Below are 18,827 nucleotides of genomic sequence, written 5' to 3'. Positions count from 1 at the left end.
TACAGGCACAGTGAATGTGTCTGCATTGTTAAGCAACTGCAGATGTTATTTAGGATATAGAATGTTTTAGCATAAAGAGAAATGCATTGTTTCAAGGATTTGTGTGATACTCTAAAAATATCTCCTCTGTGCATTTGAATATCAGTAATTTGATGAATGGAATCTTACTGAATGCAGTCTTCCTGAGCACAGCTCAATGAATATACACACCCTAGAATATAACTGCGGTGGTGGTGCTGTGGTAGCGTTGTCGCCTCATAGTAAGACATTGTCCTGTTCGATTCTCAGCTAGAGCGTCTTCTGTGTGAAGACATGCGTGAATGGGCGTACCTTCGTTGGAGGTTGTGCATCAGGGCCAGCAACTCAGCACGTAAAAATCTATTGCCAATCATTAGTGGACCGGAGTTCCGCTGTGGCAGCCCCTAACTGGGAAAAGCCAAAATAAGACTACTATGGTCTATACTTTGGAAGCAGACCATTCCAAGCTAAACTAACCTGGGGTAGCTGAGAGGCTCCAGCCAGGATGAACAGACCAAATGCTAAAGGGAGTAGCTCAAAAGCAAGTTGTGTTTCAGGAAAGACAGTGACCCTTAAGAACCTTCACTCCCAGGTTGATTTAGCTTGGATTGAGATGATTCCACCATCCAAGACCTTTACTTTTATTACTGTTTGTCCTGCAAGAAAAAAAAATAATATTTTCACTTTGGAGGTTTGCCCCAAGGAAGCACCAAAGAATGAGAGCACATGATGAATACCACCATGGAGATGACTATAGTCCAAAGTTCAGCAAACAATGAAGATAGTCCTTTCTTTCAAAAGCTAAGGGTCACTCTCCTTCCAGAACCACAGCCCACTCTCAAGCTTTGCCCCTTAGCATTTATGGTCCATACTGTGAGATCACAGTTGTGCAATACATTTTTCCCCATTGATGAGTTTTTTTTGCATGTGGTGATGTGGGCACAGAGTTAAAATAAACAAATAAAGGAGGTTTGAGAACAAAGAACCACGAATGGAAGGAATGCAGGACAGCTTGACTCAGCAAAAAGAGGTATGCTCTTTATGTTTATCACAGGTTTGGTAGCTGTGTTTCTTTGTGTCTGACTTGTCTAGATTAGTTTTGCAGGTTGTGTATTGATTTGTTTTATAGTTGACCATTGTACATTGACTGCTAGGGAAAACATGTTTTCTGGGACAGAGGAATGTTTTAGAATACTGCTATAGTTAAGAATTAAAATAGAGTGAAATAAATGTACAGTTAGAAACTGATAACATTAACAAAGTGTCCATAATTGAATTCCTTCTCTTTTGAATGTACTCAAAGCTATTGACGACCAAACATATGAAGGCACTGTGCCTAAGTTACAAATACACAAACATTTGTTTCCTTTCCTCCTTTGAAAATATGGATAAAAAGATGCACTTGAGTCAATAGCTGAGGCACCGTCTTTTTCTTGTCAGAAATTTAAATTACAGATGTCTTCTCTTTAAATCTACTGGTTGTATTTTTCAGGGAACAAGAATTAAAATTCTCTGAACAGCCTCAACATGGGAAATGCATTATTAAATTATATTTACTTTAAAATTGTTTAGACAGTTATTTGATATATTTTTCTATTTTAACAAAGATTATATATAAACAGTTTCTTTCCACCCTCCATTAAACTGTTGAACTCATGGGAAAAACGAACCATGATGTCTGTTACATAACTATCCTATCAAGGGGCTTATTTTATGGATGTGCATTAACTAAGTGCAATACTAATGTATCTCACCTACACACTGAAGGACTGTAAAGGCAATATACAAACTGTGCAATAATTCAGTCTAATCATAGATATGCTGCTATTCTTTCAATTTTACTTTGACAATATTACCTTCATATTGTCCCTTGTCTTCCTTGTCTCCTGTTCTGGGACGGGTGTGGGCCACTGCTGTCCTACTTTACTTACAAATTGCTACTTATTAAAATTCCACTATGTTATTTTATTATTTTTTTTCTGTTTATATGTGCAACTGTTTTCTGCATTGTGCATGAAGCATTGCAATTTTGTTCAGCTGCACTGCTGTATAGTTCTGAATGACAATAATGTTTTCTTGTGACAAACATAGGTTTCACATCTTGGAGAAACACCTTCACCTCAGAATTAAAGTTGGTAACAGTTTTATAATTTATTTATATTAATATTAATTGGAAGAATTTTGTCATTAAATATCCCAGGTTATAAACTAAGTCATAGTTATTTAACCTTAAAATGGAGGTGAAAGCTTTAAATGGTTTTGGCTACCTATTTTGGTTGTACCTCATCAAGGAATATTAAGATCATTCCTTTTCTTCTAGTATGCAGAGATCTTTTATCAACCTAGCATAAGAAAAATGAACACTAGCTGTTCAACTGTATTTTACTTTTGTATATGAAATGGTGTGTGATGGTACTGATGCATATGAATTACAGATTTATATACCGATATTACCAAACTATTTTTTGTAGTTATGTAGTAGTTTTTATTTTTCTTGCTGTTACAAATTATACTGATTTTGGAGTTGTTCTATTACCACTGTGTATGTCTAAATATACGTTTGTGCTTTATTTGGAAGTATCTATGCACAAGTGTATGCATCAATGGATACATATAATTCATGTGAAATTTGCATATCCTGTATGTGACTATGTAGGGTTTTGTGGAGTGCTGAGGTTTATTGATATGTGAACTGGTAAGCCTAAATTGATCATAGGGGTTATGTGTGTGTGTGTGTGTGTGTGTGTGTGTGTGTGTGTGTGTGTGTGTGTGTGTGTGTGTGCGTGTGCGTGCGTGTGTGCGTGTGTGCGTGTGTGTGTGTGTGTGTGTGTGTGTGTCTGTGTGTGTGTGTGTATTCTTCAACAGACTAGTGTTTCATCTGGAATTAGTTGTACTCCTTGACTCTGTTAAGCACCAGGATAGATTCCAGATCTCCCTCAACCATGAATAGGATGAAGCAAGTAGAGGAGTATGAGTGAATGATTACAGCAGATAATGTGACTCTAAGCTTAAAGGTAGTCCTTTAAATCACTCATATTTTCTGAATATTGCAAGTAATGATGCTAGCACTGTGCATGTTCTTTTTCTGGGGCATGACTCATTTATCTTTTTAAAATGTTTTATTTTTCTCATGATTTCAATAATAAATGTAATAAAATTAACTTTACCAACGAGATTAAAAATAAATGTGCATTGTAAACAGAACAGCAAGCAAAAAATTGGGTATGTCATCTTCTTCAATTTCAATAAGTACAATCAAACCAAAATGATTCCTAAAACTCATTACCAGTCCACATTGTGGCAAGGTAATTTTTTTTTTATGAAGGGTTAATGATGACTGCAGAAAATGCTCTACTTCTGGACTGCCAGACCTTGAACTAAACATACTACAGCAGTGGACAGCAGATGGACATTTAAAATCAGACTTTGATTACCAGATGTGAATCTTCTGTAAAAATACAAAAAAAGTGCATTGAAAGACCATACCTCTGGAGTACTGTCATAACTACAGATACAGATATCTAATGTGAATGTGCAACAAAAAAAATGAAAATGTTATATAGACAGCTTGAAATAAAGGAGTATATCAGAATAATTTCCACGGCTGAGTAAAAAAGTTCCTCTCACTTGGAAGAATGATAACTTGCTTGTATTCTGGAAATAAGGAAATGCTACTAGGAGTGAGGTAGGTCATCACTGGCAAAAAGGAACAGAAAATAATAAAAACAGAGAAGATGCAAAAGGCAAAATATCAGCAAGGAAAATATAAACAATGTGACAATGTCAGTAAAGTTACATTTTGTAAGGCCTATAACTGATTGAGCATTTAAGCCCAAGGTATGCTTAAAAACAGTGCTCATGCAGCATAAGTAATTTCAAATCCTACCACAATATTCAAATAATGGGTTTGGACTTTCAGTTAGGTCTATAATAGGTTCATAGAAGGTTACTAGACTATTGGCCCTAGGGCCTTTATAAGGCTTGCCATGTTTATACCCTTGTTCCCTTAATGACCAAGTTGTATGGTCTCTGTTTGCAGCTTGAGTCAATGATCAGCACTGACTGCCTTATCCAAGAAGGACATAGTTGAGTGACACCCCCAGGGTAAATTTATGGTCTCCCATCCAGTTGTCTAAGTTACACCTGAATAGAGTCATTAAGGAGAGCTGTTTTACATGAATTGGGAGTTTGTTCCAGAGGGGTGGCAATTTCTGGGGGACATATCTGTCACTCCAGCATGACCTGTTAATGTTGCAGGCTAGGTTAAGATCCCTAGAGTGAGTGAATCTTGTCCCATTTGAATTGTGGATGTACAGCATTTCCATTAGGGCAGGGTCAGAGACTGCTCTGTAGGCCAGGCATAAGTCATCTCTTAGTAGCCTATAAGATACAGAGTACAGTGATAGTGCCCTGAATTTTCTTGGTTAGAAACCTCTGAGGTTTCTCCAGCTGCTGTAGGTGTCTGGTGAGGTACATACAGAATGGAGCATTGTACTGTATTAGTGGTCTGATGAGGGATGAGTACAGGAGAGTTATAACATCCTTAGCTCTGGATGTGATGCCCTTACTTATGAGATGTGCAACATAGAAAGCCTTCCTAACCACTGTGGACACATGGTGATCAAAGTTAAGGTTGCTATCAACCTGTGTTCCCAAATCTCTCATCCCAGGGTTTGAGCTAAGGGGGGTATTGTTAATACTGTAATTTGCAGGGACTTCCCCTTTGCTGAAAGGGATGATAAAGTTAAGTCCATGGTTTTGGCACCAATCATTTGTCATGTAAGCTCTTTTTTTAGTATGTCAACATGGTTTGGGGACTCAATGATTGCACTTAGTTTGCAGTCATCAGTGATCTTGGTAAGCCACAGGTGATCTATTTCACTTGGACTTCTGAGAAATGGATTCTGAACAGTAGTGGCCCCAGCACAGATCTTTGTGGTACACCACTGGTAACTGATCTGCTGTTAGAGGTGAAATCCCCAACTGTGATTGTATGCATTTTGTCCGTGAGCCAATTGGCTACCCCATCTAGTGACATATGAGTTAATTCCCAGCTGGGCAAGTTTCTCAATGATGCCTGAGTGGAGGATTGAGTCAAAAGCCTTGGCTAAGTCAAGATGGGCTGTATGCACTTTTTGCCTTCATCCAGGGCGTTGGTGACATTCTCGAAGTTGTCCACCAAGTTTAGTAAGCATGATCTACCCTTAATGAAGCCAAATTGGGTCAGGTCAAGAGTTTGAAGGTCACTTATGTCTTTATTGATAAGGTACATGATGATTCTGTCCATGGCCTTGTAGATAATGCTGGTTAGGCTTATGGGTCTATAGTTCTCAGGGTCAGTTGATAGACCCTCTTGTTGCAAGGAAATTACTGTTGCTGTTTTCCACTCTGCTGGGAAAAAGTCAATACTTAGACTGTGGTTGAAGAGATTACAAAGTGGCTATGCTTGGTCCTGTTTCAGACCATTTAGTAGGTAGCCTGGGATGTTATCTGGTCCCATATATGCTGTGTTTTTGGCTATGGAGAATGCTGTTATGACTTGCTTTTTGGAAATACAAGGCAGCGTACTGGTGAAGGGTATACTTTGGGGTATGCCTGGTGTGGACAGGGGGGTGAAGTTTGCACCAAATCTGTCTGCTAGCAGGTTGGCAATGTCTTTAGGGTCAGAATGAGTAGTACCTCTGCTACTAGTTCAGCACAATGCTGGGCCTTCCCTTTTAGATTTCTGACTTAGCTAAAGAATGGCTTGTGATTATCCTTAGCTATGGATGTTAGTTTACCCTTGTAATTGGCTTTAGAGGACTTTACAAGATATCTAATTTGCTTGTTTAAGCTATGAAGGGTGTCCTTCCTCTGCTGAGTCAGTTCCCTCTTGTTCTCGGACATTAGTTTCTTCCTCTTGTTGTATAACCTAATTATACTTGATGTCCACCAGGGTGACTTGTGTTTTTGTGAAGATCTTGTTTTAATCCATTTAGGTAAAACCGAGTCTTTACATTTGTATTAGTATTTATACAGGGCATTTGTGTACATCTCTGTATAGGAGTCATTGTTGACAGTGGTAGCGAGGTGGGGGATTGAAACTATTTATGCCATCACTTAGGAGGCTATAGTTTGCTTTGGAGAAATTTTTCATCCTTTTTGCTCTTGGGGGGGATGGATCAGGTATGATAGTAACTTCGAACAAGACTGGTTTATGACCACACCTTACCAGGGAGGGCAACACACAGGGGGTAGTACAGTGACCCCCTATGTTGGTGAGTACTAAATCTAGGACATTTGAGCCTCTTGTGGGGTGCAGTCTATCTGTTCCAGAGCATTTGTATTAACAATGACCAGGAACCTTGGGCCAAACATGTTTGTGCTCATATATGACTCCCAATTGATGAAAGGATAGTTGAAATCACCCATCATCAAGGTGTTTGGCTGTGTAGTGAGTGACTAAAGTAGGTCTTGGTAGGCAAAGTGGTTTTCATGGTTCATGATGGCAGACCTCTAGATAAAAATTAATTTTATTTTATTTTATTTTATTTTACATTTGTTAATCAGGAAAGTCCGTTTCAGTGGAGGCCTGGGGAGAAAAGCTCCACATGAAATTATATATAAGTAAACAATAAGAAATATAATAGAATACATATGTGCACACATGAGGAAATACTTGAGTACATTTTTAACAAGTTCTAGTGTCTACAGTGCAATATACATGATAATGTTTAAAAAATAAACAGATACATACAAATCTTTTTTTTTTTATGAGTGGTGTTTGTTCTATACAGTATATGGCAGTGAGTTAGAGCATATCAGTGGATTAACTGGATGATATGGAAGGGGGTTTTACTTACAGTTAGTTGGACTGGGAGTAGTTATAGGGAGCTGTACTGTTTTACCAGTCTTGAAGTGTATTTGTTTTAATAAAGATGGATACACCTTTGCCTTTGGTTCTTTCATGCTTGTTTTGAGGTCTAAACGTGTGGAAGACATTGCAGCCTAGCATGGCTGGGGTGCTCTCTGCAGCCTTGAACCTTGTTTCTGTGACTGCACAAACATCGGCATCGTCTAAGGTAAGGAGTGCTTCCAGTGACTGCAGTTTCCAATTTAGACCCCCAAGCAGCATAACCTTGAGTTTGTCTCTAGTGGATTTTTCATGTTGGGAATTTTGTTGTTATGACATTACCTAAAACGGCACTATGGGGAGGCAAATACCTTTCCCAGTAACTGAAAAACAAGAGGTGACAGGTGAAGACCATCTCTGGCAAAGCAGCATGGTCTATCGACCACATCTTCTTAGACTGACAGATACTGGGTCCCCCTGGACTGACACCAGAAGCTAAGCCATTGTTGAAGTCAGCCATTTTTTGCTTACATTGAGGCGTCATCCTGGGTGAAGGTAGAACGTTAGGGCTAGGGACATACCTGCCTAGGACATATAATCTGAGAGCTCCTCAGTCATGTCTCCCTTCATATAGTCCAGTGAGGTATGTCTCAATTAATTCAATCTGACATGGACTGTGACAGAGTCATAACAGTACTTGTTGAGAGACATGAGTGCATGCGTGATCTGATGGATCAGCTGATCGTGACCTTCTCCTTGTTCATAAAGCCAAGATCATGCAAGTATGGAACAGGTGCATGTCCAACACAGCAAGAAATCCCAAAAAGACCAACAGCCAGCACTCAAACATCAGCATAAAACCTTTATTACAAGATAGTGAAGAGCAAGTACAGCATACCAGGTTTAGCAATATAGCCTTCATCAGTGCAATATTCACACATGCCCACAACCCCTTCTTATATAACAATAATTCAAACCTCATTGGTGGATCAAAAATATTCATTAAAACCAGGAGAAAAAAAAAGTGTTCCCAATTGGACAATCCATTTCTTCTCTTTTTATTGAATATTTTATGCCATCCTGATTTATCTTCATTATTGGACAGAATTCTATCTATAATGACAAAACTAAGCCTAGCTGTCGGATGCTTGACAGTATGTTTATAAAGAACATTGAAACTGCAAGCACATCTGACATCACGAAGATGTTCAGAAATATGTAGTTTAAGTGGCTGAGAGGTTTACCCCACACAAAAAGTGGGGCATGTACATAAAACCAAATAAATGACCCAATCTGACTTACAATCTCCATGAACATATATATCAAATACATGCAAAGTGTTATGATAAGTGAATTGTTTTGTGTTGTAAACATATTTACAAAACCTACAGTGATGTCAGGGCTGACAGCCCATCAAAAATTGCCCATCTAAAGTAGTCTGTTGTGCCCCAAAATTACTACTACTAGATTTCTTATGATGGTCAAACCAGATACCCAATGTCCTGCCTCTTCTATAAGAAAAAAGACATTTAGAGGGTATTAAATTCCTCAAGGTATCATCAGACAATAAGATCCCCAATGTTTCTGTATTACATCAACCAAAAATGATGTATGTTACCATAAACTGTAACAGATCTAAGTGGACTACCCAACACCACTTCCTTGGTTTCATATTGTAACAGCTCTGTTCTATCCAATCTCCTAACTGTGTCCCTTGAAATAATAATATCCTTGTATTTGTACCCTTTATTACAAAACCTGATGACCAAATCTTGCTCATGGGGAGCGAACAACTGCTCAGAAGAACAAATTCTATGAAAGCACATGAATTGAGCCTTGGGAATGTTTTTTACAATATGCTGAGAATAGCAGCTGTTGGCCTTTAACAAGGTATTCACCTGAGGACATTTTCTGTATACATGACTAGCTAAAGTCCCATCATCCTGTACATGAATTAAAACAACCAATAAAATAATTTGTGTAGAATCAAAATTGAGTGTAAACCATATACCCCACTTATTGTCATTCAGGTAATCTACAAATTTCCGTAATTATTCCACATCCAAGCACCCAACCTACAAACAATCATCTAAATAGCAGCACCAGATGTCCATAGATTCTAAATATATACTATTGGTCAGATCATAAATAATGTTTCTTCAATAAAGCCCATAAATCAATCTGCAGAGTTGGTGTCAAATGATGCCCCCATGGCAGTGCCCTTAAACTGCAAATAGCATTCATCATTGAAATAAAAAACATTCTTAGTTAGTCCATGTTACATGAGGCAGATTAAAAAGGTATTAAATCCTGGGCTATATAAAGAAACACTATTTAACCAATAATGCTGCCCAATGAGGAATATTGGTATACAGTGCCGACACATCTAAGGTACACAAATAATATACTGGTTCAAGTTGCATCTCCTTAACAATACTCAAAAAATTCTGTGGTATCCTGAATACAAGATCTAACATGTCCTAACAAGGGTTTCAAATAGAGAGTGAGAAAGGCGGGTAAAGGTTACATGAGAAATCTTTTGCCAGATACTATTGGTCTCACTGGAGGTTGATTCAAATTTTTATGGGACATAGCTAACATATAAAAATACTGTTTTGATGGATCCTTAACCATCAAATGTACCACTACTTCCCTGGAAATAATTTCCTCCTCCTAGGCCAGTTTCAAGACCTGGTCAATATCTGAATTGAATGTAGAGGTATTATCCAAAACCTACTTTGGTAGAACCGTTGAGCTATCAGTTGTTGATGGGCCTCAGACTCATATATGGCCCAATCCCAAACTAAAACAGCAACCCCCCTCTTATCAACTGGACTCATGACAAGTTGTTTGTTCTTATGAAGATTTAGTAAAATCTGTCTATGGCAAGAGGACAAATTATTTAATGGAATCCTTAGATGAGACCCATACAAAAAATACAAGTCCCTTAATACCTGTTGTTGGACAACTGCTACTTTTATTGGAGGGTGGTGTGAATGTAGATGGTCTAAAAACTAAAAACTGAGGGGATCGTATGCCTTATTATTCTGCTTATTTAAAAAATACCTTGAAGTTCAACAATCTACAGAATGAAATAACATCCTGAGCAAACATATCTTCTGGCACCAAATAACTATGCACAAAACCAAGACCTTTACTGAGTAATTCAACTGCAGTAGAAGATAAAGACAAAGATGAAATATTAAGAACATTTGAACTATCTATTGTGGTGTCATTAATGGTAATGTTGTTTCCAAGCCTGATAGTCCACTTATGGTGTTTGTGTCTAGACTTTCTGTGATCCATAAAGGGAAAGCATAATTTTTCTTTTTCACAGATGGGGAAACAGATGGTGTACCTGTATCCATATCTGTGGCAGAACAATATTCCTCACAAGGTATTTCAGAGGTACCATCAGTTTATTATCTATGGAATCAACTTTGACCAAGACATTTGGTTTTGAGGTGTTTTTCCTTAGGGGCTTATTAGCTGAGATACTGCTGTGTGTATTATTAAGTGCAGTGTATTATATTGGGCTTCCAGTGTGTGCAGTAAGTTTGTGCTTGGGAGGTCTCTGATCTTTAGGTAGGCTTCTTGTGAGTACCTCTGACTATGTGGCTTTATGTGGTGTGAGCTTGTTAGGTGCAAGAGGTGAAGTGTGAGTGCTGGCAATCTGTTTGGTATCTGGTTTGTTGTTATGTGAGAGAATGGATTCCAAATTCATAGTATAGATACATCTCTCACATGTTGTATATGTTTGCGTTAGGAGTAATTGGTTGTCAGTATACATGAGGCAATTGCTACATTGCCTCAGGATGCCCATGTCAGTTAAGCTAACTGGAGAAATGGTGGGAAACTGCCCAACCACTATGGCAGGTAATTACTGTAGTAACTAGTGGGCTAGATGGACCAGGATTTGCTGTAAGACTAACAAAAAGCAGCTATTCTATGAAGGGCTAGGGGTAGAAAACTGTATCAGTGCTTCACAATGCACAACAGAGTTACTCACAGAGCAGCAGTGTGCAACTGTATTGTACACAGTGAAGCAGTGGAGCTTAGGAGGGTTGCCTAGCAGATATTTATATTTATGCTCAGCTATACACAGCTGTATTAAACTCGGTTTCGTGATATGCAATTATGTGAAAATGTGAAGCTTAAATACAAGGAAGTTAAATGTTTTGAAAACAAAGTAACTAATAGGAGCCTTGTTCCAGCAATCCCCAACGCAGATGGGTCCTGGGCTGCACACTTCTAACTCAAGGATGCAGGGGGCCCTTCTTATTGTAAGATGGCTGGTTTTAGTGCTCAAGTAATACTAAATGGTCTGGACTCAGCAAGTCTAAATCTAGTCTATGCTATAAAATGCAGAAGTAGTAGAAATTCAAAGTGCAGAAAATCGCAGTCACAACATTAAAAAAACAGTTTAAATAAAGCAGCAATTCAGTAGAATTCTCCCACAAAAGTTTAGATCAAAAACCTTCCTAGTGTGAAATAACTGATATGAAACCCAAGTGCTTAAACCACAACAAAAACACTTAGAATAACAGGCACAATAAGCCTTCCCCAGTAATACCCATGCTATGCTCTCCTGCCACAACAGTCTAGACCACAAACTTTACTAATGTAAAATAACTGGTTTGGAGCCCAAGTGCTTAAACCAGAACTAGGACACTTTCAGAATAACAGACACAATAAGCATTCAAACCGAAATTCCCAGCTTAGACGTGTGTAGGCTATCCTGTCCTGTCACAAGAATTTAGAAAATAAATCTTCCTAATGTAAAATAACTGGTTTGGACCCCAAGTGCTTACAACATAATGAAGACACTTAGAACAACAGGCACAATAAGCCTTCAGCCAGCAATTCCCATCTCAGAAGGGCAGAGGCTACCCTCTTCTCCCACAAGAGTGTGGACCACAAACCTATTTAATGTAATTTAAATGGATTGAAGCCCAAGTGCTTAAACGCAAACTAAGAGACTTAGAATAACAGTTACAATTTAATCAGGCTACTAACAAGCAGTAATAAATGGAGCAGAATAAATACAATTGAACACTTTTAAGAACAAGCAGCAAAAGCAAAATAAAGTAATAAAGGAGGATGAAACAAAATACATATAAAAGCAGCTGAATAAAGTGCATTTATTAAGGTAAGTGGGAAAGGAGAAAACCAAAGATAAATTCAAGCTTAAGAACCTAAGGGAGTGGGCCTTCCAAACTGATGTCGCCATACTCAGTAGAATGAGCTGATGAGATGGGATTGGGAAGAGTGTCCAAAATCAGATTTATAGTAGGTGTGGGCAACTCAAAAGCCGCAAAGTTTAAGAATGCAACAATAGTTGCATGGGTGGGTGGGAAAAATAAATTGGAAGACAGAGATCAGCAATAGTCAGGCAGTTTACAGCTATAACTACTGAACATTTGAGAATATTTGCTTTGGTTCTGTCTGCCTATCTGTCTGTGCATGCACATGATAAAGAGACGATTCTGTATCATAAGCAAAAATAGTCATACTTTAAATTCAAACCTATGTTGATTTATTTTCTTTGTTAACTGGATTGGTGGGCTGGTCCTCAGATCGTTTTGAGGCATGACCCAAGCCATACTGTCAGTTACAACTTTTTTCATACAGTATTAAAACATATATAAAATGCGATCTGTGGTTTTATAATTAATATTACAATATGCACGTTTTTGTATGCTGTAGCTCAGGTTGTTAGCCAGTGTCAAAACAGCAACACGTGTTCTCATTTGTAAGGCTTTAAGTCAGATTATTTTTGAATGTACTGAATTTCTTAAGTTTTCTTAGACATGCAAGTATAGAGTTCCAAGCTGCAGGTACAAATTTTGAAAATGTGTTTTCTACTGCTATGTAAGTGACATAGGAATTTAATGAAGATAACATGGACAAGTGAAGGAAATAAGGTAGTTCTCTTTACTGCAGTAAAACCGCTTGCAGTGGGCAGTAGGAGCAGTTTAGCAATTTGCAAGTGAAGCAGTTTAGCAACAAACTTATCCTGGCATTTATTGGTGTCCAACTGGAGTTTTTAGTGAGTAACAATGATGTTTCTTCAGACATCTAAGGGTGTAAGACCGTAAGTGAAACATTTATTTCAGCACTTTTGTCAAATGACCCACACATTTCAAACCATTTTGCTATTTTGTGGTTGTTATGAGAAATAGGGTAGTCAAAGAGAACTTTACTGAATTAAATGACTGCCTGCATTATCTTCTGGTCAGTTTGTCTGTAGCTGATTTTCTTTTTGATTAGGGATCATAGTTAGAAGGGCAAGAATGAGTCAATAAGTGATACCCCATCAACGATGACATAATCATTACAGACATAAACCCATTTGTGCATACTGAACCCTCCTTTGAACACTGGGTAACAAATGTTAGTTAATCCTTTCACCTTGCCCAAGTCATTACTAAATGTTTATGTGCAGTTGTTCATAAATCCAAACAGCTGTGGTGTAGTGGCTTTGAACTACACTGGAAAGAGTATATGGTTAATCAAACGGACTATGGCACATTGAAAACAAACCATTGAATGCCCATTCCTTGAACGTAGACTTTATCAAACCTGTGAGATGGGGAAAGTAAGTAGCTGGCCAACACTTACCCATTTTACAAATGGCAGTATTTCAAACCCACCCAGGTAGAGGGCTTTACCCCCTCCCCACACCCCCCAACTATAAATACCAACTCCAACATTGCACTACAGTGGGGAAAAATGAGATGGAGAATTGTTAGCCAACTAGTTACTTTCCCCATCTCACAGGTTTGAAGACGTGCACATTCAAGGAATGGATTTTTGATAGTTTGTTTTTGATGATGTGCCATTTAATGGTTAGTCCATTTGATGATTAACCTTAGATCCCACTGGAAACTCTGAACCAAGGGAGTAGCTAGGCATACTCGTTCTACTCTGCTGAGTATATTTTTTCTGAGCATCATATCGACATGGCTTTTTTCAGGTCATATTATGTCTACACTTGTCTAAATGAGTGTCTTTAACAAAAGATACAATATTGCTAATCTAAAAACGATATTTCAGTAGTTTTAGGGGAACAGCTGAAAATGTTACTTACATTTATTAAGTTCTTGGGGGGGGCAATATTTTTGAGAAATGTTTTCATTTTGTAAGGGGGGGTTAGCCCTAAGAGCTTGTGAGTACAAAATAGAATTTGCATGCTATAACCCTGCTCTGAACTTATCCTTCAGATCTAAGGAAACCAGCATCAACATCTCCTCTTTCCTAATCAGGTCCTTGATAGAGAACAGTGTTCCTTTTATCACATATTTATAGAAGTTCATAGGTTCATAGATTAGTACTAAGCTAACAGCCCTTGCAAGCCATTTTAAGCTTAGCCAATTATCCTTTGTGAGACTCAAACCCTGCACCTTGTGTTTGCAAGGCAAACACATTAACCATTAGGCCACCCTCCCAACCCACATTTCAAAAATTGAGAAACCACAATGATTGTTGGTGAAGATGATCTCAGGCATGAGCTCCTTAAGTTGAGTGGAGTGTCAAAAAGCCATCTAGTTAATGAAGTACCATGATTACACTCTTAAATCAGGAAAAAGCTAAACTTAGTAAGTGTATTTCTAGCTTGAGAACTGAGATACACTTATGCTTATGGTGCTTAACAAATCCTTCTTAAGTACCTTTAAGTACTGTTAAGACTGTTCTTGCACTAATGACTGGCAGCAGAGAGTGCCAACTGGCAAACATCAGCAGCAGAAAGAAAAAGAACTTTTAAAAGCTGTTATAACTTTAATGTGCCACACTTATAAACAGAAAGTGTGGCAGAACTATGTGTCATCAGCTTTTAAAACCATTAGTTGTACAGAGGGGCAGTGCTAAATTGTTTTACCAGCTTTAAAAGCCCAGAATAATATCTTCAATATGTTACCACTATCACCTATGTATCCTTCTAATAAGATTGTCTCTGTTTGCTTGAAAAGTATGCATAATTAATTACAACTGCTGAATTAGTCCTTCTATTACTAGTCACTCTCTCAACACCTTTAATTATCTCACTCTGTCAGCACCTTTAATTATCTAAGCCACCTTATGTATAACTATTCTAATTTTCTTTCCTACCCATGCCACTTTCTCATTTCCTTCTCATGTATTTCTCTGATTCAACTTTTATCATGTCACAATCCTAGCTCTCTAAGTATCATATCCTGTTACTTCTACCTTTCCATACATTTTTTTCTTTTTCTGTATTTTCTTTTCTCCTTTCCTTTCCTTTTTCTTTCATATGTTCAAAGGTGTGTACTAGGCTAATGGCCCTGAAGACTTTACAAGCCTAGCCCATAGGATTACCCAGGCATTGTGCCACCCAACTTTAGTTCCCAGTGCCTCTGTCAAGTAGAGCCACTGGAGTGATCCCTGGGGTGAATTTTCTATTTCCCATCCACTCATCAAGATTTCTCTTGAACAGGGCCAGTGAGGTGCTCTGTTTGACATGTATGGGAAGTCTACTCCACAGCAAGGGCAGTCTCTGGGTTATGAATCTATCCCTCCAGCATGTTCCGTTGATTGTGGTAATGAGGTTGAGGTCTCTGGAGCGTGTGGTGTGGAGGGATTTGGATTTCTTTATATGTAGGATTTCTAACAGAGCTGGGTCAGACATGGCTTTGTAAGTCAAGCAGACATCGCTTCTAAGTAGGCAATATGAGACAGAGAATAGTTGGAGTTTTTAGAATCTGTCCATATAGGACAAGTGTTTAAGGCCTAGAATCCTCTTTGTGAGGTACTTTTGTGGCCTCTCCAGTTGTTGCAGGTGTCTAGTGAGATACATGCCAAATGGGGTATTGTACTCGATGATTGGCCTAATAAGGGAAGAGTAGAGGAAGGCAATGACCTCTTTCTTCCTGGATGCAAAACCCTTAGTAATGAGATGTGCTACATAGAAGGATTTTCTGACCACAGTGGTAATGTGGTGATCGAAAGAGAAGTTGCTGTCAACCTGTGCTCCCAGATCTTTTATAACACCTTCTGTTTTCAGTGGACTACCATTGATGTGGTAATTCATGGGAACCAAGTTTTTCCCAAAGGGGATGATGACAGATTTTTTGGCATTGAGCTTAAGGCCATGGTTCTGACACAAATCGTTGGTCTCAGTGAAGTCTTTCTGTAGGATGTCAACATCACTTGGGGAGTTAATAGTTAATAATAGCTCCCGACTTACAATCGTCTGTGAACTTTGTCAGCCAGAGTCCCTTTGTGTTGGCCTAGACTTCAGACAAGTAGATACCAAACAGGAGAGGACCCAGGATGAGTCTATATCACATAGTCGAAGTGTCAAAACTTTGACTATGAAAATATCGAACCCAAAACTCAGAATACTGAATACTCTGAATGCTGAGAACAGCGATTTTTTTGCCAGGGAAAAAAATTTGCTGTTCCAGTACAAAACATGGAAACACACAAACACAACATACTGTTTCTAATGTGGGGAACTTCTCCCCCCACACCCTTCAACATGGGGGGCTGTGCCTCCCACACTCCCCCTACTTAAATATACCAACTCGCGGAACCGACCCACCAAATTATTTCCCTGGGAAAGAATTCTATGTTCCGTGGCTTCGTTATTTTTAGTCTTCGGACTTCCCAGTTTGAAGTTTCAGCATTTGGACTTACGAGCATTCAGACTTGTGATATACCCCCCCCCCCCCCCAGGACTGAACACTGTGAGACTCCACGTGTGACTGGTCGACAGTCTGACTTAGAGTCAGCTACTTTCACACTGTAGGTTCTATCTATCTGTGAGCCAGTTTGCAGCCTACCTAGTGATCTAGGGGTTGATGCCTAACTTACCGAGTTAAATCTATTATTTCTGAGTGGGAAATGGTATGAAAGGCCTTTCTCAGATCAAGGTAGGCTGTGTGAACCACCTTGCCTTCATCCACAGCTCTGGTGACTAACTGAAAGAAGTCAACCAAGTTATGCAGGCATGATCTACCCTTCACAAAACCAAACTGTGTGGGATCCAGAGTTTGGAGATTCCCTATATCCTTCTTTATTAGGTCTATGATGATGCATTCCATAGCTTTGCATATCAAACTTGTTAGGCTAATGGGGAGATAGTTCCCAGGTTCTGTAATTGCTCCTCCTTTGTGGAGAGGGGTGATTATAGCAGTGCACCATTTGGTAGGGACAAAGCCTGAGGTGAGGTTGTAATTGAACAGGGCACACAGGTGAGGTTCCAGTTCACTCTGTAGTTCATGTAGAACACTGCCAGGGATATTCTCAGGTCCCATAGAAGCTGTGTTATTGGCCTTGGACAGTGCTGTTTTAACCTGTGCAGCAGTAATACTGGATGCCTGGCAATCTACTGTTTCTTTCTCTTCCATCCTAACTACTTGAACCTACTGTTATCCTCACATATCATTTATTGTTTCTCACATACCACTTTTTTTCTACTGTTTTAAATTACAAATCAATAGAACAGCATCACCATCATCAACACCCTTTTTTCCCCATTTTCTACATGAGGTTGAGGTGTCGAGCCAACTGTCGCCATCTCTCTATATTCACTGCAACATTCCTGCCTTTTTAACACTCATGCCTGACTGTCACAGCTCTTCCCTCACACAATCTATCCACCTCTTTGCTGGATGCCCTCATTTCCTCTTGTCTTCTTCTGTCTGTCCCAAATCTTCTTCACCAGATTGTCTTCTGCTTTTCTGCACATGTGCAGGAACCACAGTAATCTGTTGTCTTTGACCTTTTCTGCAAATGGAGCTACTTTGGCTTCTGCTCTTATGCCCTCATTTCTTCATCTGTCCCACAGTGTGCATCCTACCAACCTTCTCAGGTACTTCATCTCCATCACCTCTAGCTTCCTCAACTGCTCTGCCTTTACTGCCCAGATTTCTGTACCATACAGTAGTAGTAGTGGTTGCACCATTATTTATACACTTTACTTTTCAAATTCTTTGCTATTCTGTCATGTACTACACCTCAAACATGGTGCCAGGTGTCTGATTCTGGCTTTGACCTCCTCATTTAGATATCCCTTCTTCTCAAACACCCCTTCAAGATACTTCAAACTGTTAAGCTGTTCCACTATTTTCCCTTCTACCTCAATTCTCACCTTCTTCTGATTTCCACCATTTGCTGCCATTATAAATGTCTATACTCAGTTTCATCCCATGTGTCTTCAGTTTTGCATTCCATCCCCCTATCCTTTGCTGAAGTTCTTGCTCAAAGTCTGGCTGTGGTGCCACATCATCTCCATACAGCAACTTTGTTGATCTGGCCTCTCCAGCCTGTTTGCTAATGTAGTCCATCACTAGTGTGAACATCGGTGGTTTCAGAACTAGACCCTGATGCACTCCCACTCCCACTGGTAACCCCTCTGTGAGACTGAACACTGTTTATACTTGAGTCATTGGGTCCTTCTACATAACTTGCAATAATTATACCAATGTTTCTCTTGGTCTTTGAACCACCACAGAACTGCCCAAATAATTTTTCTTGAGATCTTGATCCAAGTCTAGGAATGCTCAGCTGGTTTCTTTCCTCATCTCTAGCTTCTTCTCAACTATCTGTCTCACTACAAACATTGGTTCACTTGTACTGCATCCTGATCTGACTCTAAACTGCTCATCTCCCATCTTACTTTCTACTACTCTGCATATTCATTTATCAATCACCCTCTCCAGAACTTTCATATAGTGAGACAGGAATTTGATACCTCTGCACTGCCCACAGTTGTGAATGTCCCCTTTGTTCTTGATCACTGCCACTAGTATGCTCATTCTCCAATCATCTGGGATATACCTTTCTCTCCGTACTGGTATGAGTACCTAAAATAGAACAGCAGAAAACAACACATTCAAAAACAGCACATTAACTATAACACTGGGACCATCAATTTTATACATACTGTATGTGCCAGTACTGGGTTGTTTAGAATGCAGCAGTGTATGTATATCAACCACAAAATATATATTGG

Source organism: Protopterus annectens, chromosome 6.part0 (genome assembly GCF_019279795.1).
Source record: "Protopterus annectens isolate FY-2018-M chromosome 6.part0, PAN1.0, whole genome shotgun sequence".
In the NCBI taxonomy this organism is placed as follows: domain Eukaryota; kingdom Metazoa; phylum Chordata; order Ceratodontiformes; family Protopteridae; genus Protopterus; species Protopterus annectens.
The sequence above is the reverse complement of the archived record's forward strand: the minus strand, read 5'-3'. Positions refer to the sequence as shown.